Source organism: Marmota flaviventris, chromosome 5 (genome assembly GCF_047511675.1).
Source record: "Marmota flaviventris isolate mMarFla1 chromosome 5, mMarFla1.hap1, whole genome shotgun sequence".
NCBI classification, from domain to species: Eukaryota; Metazoa; Chordata; class Mammalia; order Rodentia; family Sciuridae; genus Marmota; species Marmota flaviventris.
The window spans coordinates 7,191,701-7,200,051 of NC_092502.1; the positions used below are offsets into that span (position 1 = coordinate 7,191,701).

Consider the following 8,351-nt stretch of genomic DNA (forward strand, 5'->3'; position numbering starts at 1 on the left):
AGTGAGTGCATTTTAATTGGAGAATTTAATTCATCTACCTTTGAGGTGATTGTTGGTAGGTAAGGTCTTGCTACAACCATTGTGCAACCTGAGCTTTATTTTATTATAGTTACTTTTGGTCTTCCTCCCTGCTACAGTATGGATGTGAGGTGTCCCCCAAAATTTATGCTAATGAGGAATATTCAGGGGGGAAATGATTTGATTATGAGAGCTGTAACCTAAAGGCTCACTTGGGCTGACTTACTTTGGACCCAGAGCAATGGACATGGCTGACTGTAGACTAAACCTCTGGAACTGTGAGCTAAAACAAGCTTTTCCTCCTCTATCTTCTTCTTGTTAGCTGTTTTGATCACAGCAATACAAAGCTGACTCACTCTGTCTCTCTTACGATCTGACCTTTGTGGTTTGGTGATTGTCTCCAGTAGTATGTTTATTCCTTGCTTATTGTTTGTGTGTTAAAGAATTTTGGCATTTATTTCAGTCTCCTAATTTGGCTTTGATTTTGCCTTGTTTATAAAAATTCTGACCAGGCTATCTATTTTCTCTGAGATTGTAGTCACTTCCATTGTTTCAGCCCTGTTTGGCACTCAGGTCCAGATTTTATGGTGGTCTGTTGTTGGTCTGTTACCACTATTTCAATAGTAGAGATAAATCCAAGCCCTGGGTTTTCCCAAATGCACACTGGTGGTGGATTGTTCAAAAGAAATAGGGAAGTACCTAGAAAGAGTAGTCTGTATCCACAAGTCTTTCCCTGGGGCCAGGAGAGACTTGGATGCTTCGTCCACAGATACCAGCCTGTGGCCAACAATTCTGTCAATCTGTCAATCTATGTTACATTCTTTGCACACAGCCCACCAAAAGCAGCACAACACTGGGGTAGGAAAAAAAAAAAGAAACCTCACACTGCTATTGGCTACCTCTTGCTGAGGCAGACTTGTGACCCAAGACCATAGCAACACAGCACAGGTGCTGTTGGCTGAAACCATGTCTATAGACTGGAGTTGCCTGTCTTTCCTGAAACTGGGGCTGTTCCACAGTCTCCATTGATAGGCAAGCCTGGGTGTGGAGGCACTTAGGACCTGCCCAGTATTAGTTTTCACCTGGGCAACACTGAGTTCCAGGGCAAAGTCTTGCACTTACCACACTTTCCTGTTTCCCAGAAGATGGGTCTTCTCCCACCCTGCTGCCTGAGGTCAGGATAATGTTGGTGAAGGCAGTCACTTGGCTACCCAGCGGATGCTGAGCTAGGTCACACCTGCCTCTCAGATTGGCAATGACTTGTGAAGTCTCAGGAGTGTGGTGAAGCCCACACTGAAGCTGATGTGGTGCAGGCTCACACACGAGTCCATCCCACAGTTCCCACCTTGTGCCAGAGTGACTCTAGAGTCCTATGTCTGAGCAGTTATCTGTTGAGATCGGCATTGCCCAAGGTTGGCCTCGGCCATCTAAACTGGTGCTTAACTGGGATATGCCAAGTCTCCCAGCCACAGAGGCCTGCACAGACTTAGGAGGAGGTGGTATGACCTGGGCCCCCTCTGAGGCTGGGAGCAATGCACACTGAACTGTGAGTCTGTGCCGCAGTCCGACTGCAGCAAAATAACCGGGGGTGGGGGTGGGGGGGTGACGAGCAACTTGTGTAGATTGATACAGCAGGAATGGGAGCTGTTAATTGTAGGACCACAGAGGTATTTATACATTCCACACAGCTTATCTTAATTAACATAAACTAGATACAGCAGTCAACCAATAAGGAATCTCCACACTCAATGGCTCGCAGGCGTTACTTCACAAACTACTCCCTCTGGCAATATGCCAGGCGCCATCCTGACTTGTTTACAGACCCTAACAAGTCTGTGCCAGTAGTGCTCAAGTGGCATGTGCTCTTTGGCTGCTGTGACCAAAAGACCTGACAAGAACTTTTTAGAGGAGGAAAGTTTGACCCTTACAGTTTCAGAGGTCTCAGTCCATAGACAGCCAGCTCCATTGCTCTGCACGCAAGATGAGCAGAACATCAGGGCAGAAGAGTGTCACAGGAAAGCAAGCCAGAACATGGGTTTCAGGAAGCAGAGAGACTAAGCTTGGCTCACAAGGGACAAAATATAAACCCCAAAGGCAGTGACCTTCCTCCTCCAGCCACACCTTCCTGCCTATAGTCACCACCCAGTTAATCCATTCAAGAGGATTAATGCACTGATTAGGTTAAGACCCTCATAACCCTATCATCTCTCCTCCAAACTTTCTTGCATCTTCTGACACATGACCTTTCTGGAGATAGCTCATAGCTAAACGATAACAGTAGATCTTGGTCTTAAATGGGTCTAGAGGCTCCATCTGCACTGTGGCCTGTTTACAGGGCCTTCTGTGCTTTGTCTCACTGAGACAGGGCTGGCACTAGAATCTTAGACAAAGCTTTTGCTGTCTTTCATGCCTAGCTGATCACTGAGTGGAGTCTTGCTCCCAGGTCAGCCTCTGAGGTTGGTGGAGGAGTGCAGGCCTTCAGCTGCCTGGCCTAGTGAAGTTCCAGGCTAAATCCATGGGAATGGCCTGTCAGAAGGGGTGGAGCCTTGCCTATACAGGGTGTTACTGTAGTGGGCCTGGGCCTGGGTTTCATGTCTAAGCCCCAAACTTTATTCTCTCTTCCTCCCTGAAAGGGGAGGCAACTCTCCCCATGCTGGGCTTCTAGGAGTTAGGGCGGGTGACTTGGGCAACTCGTTCCTTCCTGCCCACTTCAAGAAGTATTTCTGGCTTCTCCGAACCACCCCTTTGCCTGCGGACTTCTCTGGGGCCAGCAGCCGCCCGACTAGGGGCCCGGGGCCACGGGCTCAGCAGACGACCATGGGCTCGGTGTCCAACCAGCAGTTTGCAGGTGGCTGCACCAAAGCGGCGGAGAAGGCGCCCGAGGAGGCGCCGGCGGACGCGGCCCGGGCAGCAGACGAGCCACAGTTGCTGCACGGTACCGGCATCTGTAAGTGGTTCAACGTGCGCATGGGGTTCGGCTTCCTGTCCATGACCGCCCGCGCCGGGGTCGCGCTCGACCCCCCAGTGGACGTCTTTGTGCACCAGAGTAAGCTGCATATGGAGGGCTTCCGGAGCCTGAAGGAGGGCGAGGCAGTGGAGTTTACCTTTAAGAAGTCTGCCAAGGGCCTGGAATCCATCCGTGTTACTGGCCCTGGTGGTGTGTTCTGCATTGGGAGTGAGAGGCGGCCAAAAGGGAAGAACATGCAAAAACGCAGATCCAAAGGAGACAGGTGCTACAACTGTGGTGGGCTAGATCATCATGCCAAGGAATGCAAGCTGCCACCCCAGCCCAAGAAGTGCCACTTCTGCCAAAGCATCAATCATATGGTAGCCTCATGTCCACTGAAGGCCCAGCAGGCGCCCAGCTCCCAGGGCAAGCCAGCCTATTTCCGGGAGGAAGAAGAAGAGATCCACAGCCCTGCCCTGCTCCCTGCAGAGGCCCAGAATTGAGCCATAGCGGGTGGGGGCTATTCTTTTGCTATCAGGAGTTCAAGGAGCAGGCATCAATCGGCAGAGTGGAGAAAGTGGGGATAAGGGTGGGTTGGGGGTAGCTGGCAGTGCCAAGTTTCTCAGGCCGGGGTTCCCCTGCATCATCCCATCTTCCCTTTCAGTGGGGGGAAGGGGCGAGGCAAAGGAACTCCAGCCATGCTCTATCGAAATGCAAGTAAGGGCTTTGGGGCAAAGCCACCTTAAAACCTGTGTGCTTTATCTGATTCTTCACCCCAAAACCTCTAGCTTTTGAAAGTGGCCTGGATGATAGGGAGGTTGTTTTCCTTTCAAAGAAGGAAATGTAATAATATTTCCCTTGCCAGGGCATGAAACAGTTAACACAAAAGATCAGATGAATGGACCCAACCCACAAACTACCACATTCTGTGGGAGAATCTCAGGAGCAAAGCAGGATTTTCACATCTTGTTACCTTCCTCATAATCCAATCTTGGGATATAGTGCTGGAAACTGTCCCAAGTCATGGGTTGTGAGGATAGGCAAAAGGGGTGGTTGGGGAAACAGCTGCAGACCCACTGCTCCTAGCTCACTCCCACTCTTTCTGGGCCAATGTGATTTTATTTATTTGCTCCCTTGGATAACTGCACCTTGGGTCCCGCTTTCTCCAGGATGCCAACTGCACTATCTGTGTGCGAATGACGTATCTTGTGCATTTTAACTTTTTTTTTCCCCCTTAATATAAATATTCTGGTTTTGTATTTTTGTATATTTTAATCTAAGGCCCTCATTCCTGCACTGTGTTCTCAGGTACATGAGCAATCTCAGGGATAAGGCGGCAGCAGCTCCAGGTCTGCACAGCAGGAATAATTTTTGTTGTTGTTTTTATCACCATGGAGAGCAACCATTTGGAGTGCACAGCCTATTGAACTACCTCATTTCTGCCAATTAGAGCTTGCTTTTCTGCTATACTGTCCTCTTGAAACCCCCTCCACCTTAAATGTTTCATAGGAGACTAGGTTTTAATTGAGTTGCCCCATGACTTGATCTCCTTGTACTGGAAGACTGGAAATTAGTCTAAACAAAAAAAAAGTGGTGCAGGGAAGTTTGAGAGGTGGGGGCCAGGTTAACAGGTCCAGAGAGGAAGCCAAAGTTAAGTGATGGTTGTCTAATGCTAAGGCATGGAACTTGCTTTATAGACCCATCCTTCACCAGATTAGCCTAGGCCTACCATGTACAACAGGGTGTATATGTGTTTTTGTTTTAAAATTTTTTTAAAAAAGGAGAGTAAGGATGAGTTCAAAGACCAGTACCCTTATCCCACCCTAGGAAGGCTATATGAACAAAGGGCTAAAATCCTTAACCTTCCAAAACTCTTGGCTTCCAGGGAGACCCATAGCAAGGACTCTATGTGGCGCCCAGAGCCAGTGTCCTGCCCTGCTGCAATAATTATGAGTAGTGTCAAGGTAGCTAAAAGAGGAAAGAAAGGGGGTTTCGTTTACATGCTGTGAGATCACCGCAAACCTACCTCACTGTGTTGAAACGGGATAAATGCAATAGAACGCATTGGGTGGTGTGTGTCTGATCCTGGTTTCTTGTCTCCCCCAGATGCTGCCCCCCTCTAGTTATTATATTTGTCTGGGCTTTGTAGGACTTTACTGAGTCTCTGAGTTGGTGATTGCTAGGTGGCCTAGTTTGTGTAAATATAATGTGTTGGTCTTTCTCCATGTTCTTTTGGGGTTTTATTGTTTACAAACTTCTTTTTGTATTGAGAGAAAAATAGCCAAAGCATCTTTGACAGAAGGTTCTGCACCAGGCAAAAGGATCTGAAACATAAGTTTGGGGGGCCCTCTTCTTGAAATGAGGGTCTTAAACCATCTTTTATGTTCCTCTTTCCCTGTTTGCTATTTTGGGTCAGATCTTCTGTCCTAAAAGCCTGACTCTTATCCTACCTTCTTCCTCAAAAGAAAACCTACATACACATTTAATCCTTTGAGTGTCTCTACAACTCTTAAATGACTTATGCAGAATTCCTAAAGAAGCTGGGATTCCCTGCCCCTTGTTCCTAACCTCTGGAGTCAAGACCAGCTCTTGATGCAATTCATGCCAAATACCACACTACTGTTTGCATGGATCAAACCTACTTAATCTGTAATTCTAAAGTAGAGAGAAGCAATTGGGGGCTTTCCATGTACAAAGTGGGGTCAGGAGACCAGGAAAGAAAATATGAATGTATGTTCAAGTCACTCAGGAACTTTTATTCAGGTGCAAGAAACTTATGTCAAAGTGGCCACAAGATTGTTTAATAGGAGACGGACGAATGTAACTCCATGTTTACTGCTAGAAACCAAAGCTTTGTGTGAAATCTTGAATTTTATGGGGAGGGAGGGAGGGAGGGTGGGAAAGTATGTACCTATCTGTTCTTTCCCTGATCTCTTCCCCTCATTCCTGAAATACAGGAGACTAAGCCCCCTTGGGCTTTGGTGACCCCCACCATTGGGGTGTTTTTATATTATGATTTGATTTTGCTGTACCCAGATACTTTCTTCCTTTCCTATTTTCTAATCATTTTATAACACACATTCTGACTCTTCCCTTCCTTCTCCTCTCCCTGGGAAAATCAATGAATAAAGACTTATTGGTACTCAAAAAAAAAAAAAAAAAAAAAAAAAGAAGTATTTCTGTTATACTAAAAAAGAGCACCACCTTCTCTCACTTGTTTTCTTTTTAGCTCTTTTGAAGATAGTTTGGTGCATGAATGTTATGGGTTGAATATGTGGTGTTCTCCCAAAACTCATGTGTGATACAATGCAAGTACGTTCAAAGTTGGAATGATTAGGTTAGAGAGCCTCACCTAAGCAGTGGATCTATACTTCAGCCCTGGTGGGAAGCGCTGTATGTGTGTGTGTGTGTGTGTGTGTGTGTGAGTGTGCACACGCGCACGTGCGCCTGCTTCCAGGCTGTCATGTCCTGAGCTGATTTCCTCTGCTGTGCCCATCTGCCATGATGCTTACCTCTCCACAGGCCCAGACCTACGGAGTCCTCTGAACATGGACCGAACCTCTGAAACCCATGAGAGCCACATAAACTTTTTCTCCTTTACATTGTTCTCAGGTCTTTTGCTTACAGTGATGAAAAACTGACCAAAATAATGGATATCTGTTCGGCTTGGAGTTTCAGTTGCCATTTTGCTTCATTCTTATTTATTCATTTTTATTTAAAGTAAAGGCATTAAAGTAAGCCTTAAATATATATGTATATATGTGTGTGTATGTGTGTGTGTGTGTGTGTGTGTGTAAATGGGCTAAGCCATGACACTGCAAAGCAAACCTGCTAAAAGGATTCTTTATTATAATTTAAAATTCATTTTTCTTCAATTAATAGTTGTATAGATTGCAGAATTATAAATCATCCTAAAGTTTAGTCCATTAACAGAGATAGTTTCTCATACAAGATTTTTGTCATTTCTGTATTTCAGGAATTTGAGGATGGTTGAGTAGCTGTGGCTCTTAATCTCTTGTGAAGTTCTAGTTGCTGCTGGTTTTACAGGGGCCAGACTGTCCACTTCAAATTGGTTCATCCACATGGATATGAGCAGGAGGCCTAAAATTCCCTCCACGGGCCTCTCCACAGAACTGCTTGAATGCCCTCACGGCCTGGCGCTATCATGTTTCACAGTGAGTTATCCAGCAGGCCAAGAGGACACCTGCTGTCCACTGCAGGATGTGACTTGGGATGCTACTTAACACTGACTGCACTGGATTCTGGGAGCATGGCTGTTACTCACTGAGGAAGATCTATGCAAGGGTACCAATAACAGGAGCAAGGATCACTTCTGACCACACTGAAAACAGTGAAAACACAGTGAAACGAAGAAACTCAAGTTCTGCCCCTTCCCACTCAGTCACCTCCAAAACCATCTACTTATTTTTTTACAAGATATTTATTTTACCTGCTGAAGAACTTTATACAGATGGAGATGTGCACTTTTTTTTCTGTCTGCCTTTTTTTGATTAGCAAAATATATCTGGGAATCATCTACATATTGCACATTGTAGTCTCTCATTGTTTTTTCAGTTCCAAACACTATTTTGGGCTATGAATGGATTTAAGTTTACTTACAGATTCTCATGTAGGACATTAATTTCTAGTTTTCAGTTGTTTGTAATATAGCTGCTAAGAACATTCTTGAAGATCTTTGGTTCATAGTGTCTATTGCTCTAGAATAACACCCAGCAGTGAAATTACTGATTATAGTAATAATTTAACACATTTAACATTATGAGAAATAACCAAATGTTTCTTCAAATGGATTCTTCAGTCAACAAAGTGTGCAAGTTTGAGTTGTTCTAAACTCATTTTCTGTGAGTTCTTCTGTGAGCAAGGCTTTGTGTCTTTTCTGACAGGCAACAAACACAGCAGATGCTGAAGGGTTTCGGCTGGAGGCAGACATCATGGCCTGCATCTGAGTGCATGATCATGCGACCTAAAGGCCCTGGGATTACACACAGAGCTGCACAGAAATGCCTGGAGAGCATGTGTCCTTCTGGGCAATTCAATTCTACTCCATTCTGTGGCGTTCAGTGCTGTATTTGCTCAAGAAAAGTGACAATTGTTACAGTGAACGACAGTCGGTCTCTTGCCTGGGAAACCTCACCACTTCCTGCTCATACAGAAACAGTCCGTCAGCTGGTAAAGCACATTAGGCAATGTGACAGTGACCTACCAAGGACAGTCTTGAAGCACTTTCAGAGTCTAAGAAGGATGGCAGAGCTTTGTCTTTCTGCAGGGAAGGGGATGGAAGGAAGCACATTCATTGAGGGGGAGAGGGACAGCAGCCGGAGCAGCTGAAGGCATCCTGAGTCTTCCCAAATGTCTGCAGGGAGCC

The 8,351-nt window shown here is 45.9% G+C and overlaps 1 pseudogene; it reads left to right on the plus strand.

The window, feature by feature from the left end:
• The first annotated feature begins 2,835 nt into the window (after window positions 1–2,835).
• LOC114084521 (protein lin-28 homolog A pseudogene) lies at window positions 2,836–3,468 on the plus strand (annotated as a pseudogene).
• Window positions 3,469–8,351: the final 4,883 nt, after the last annotated feature.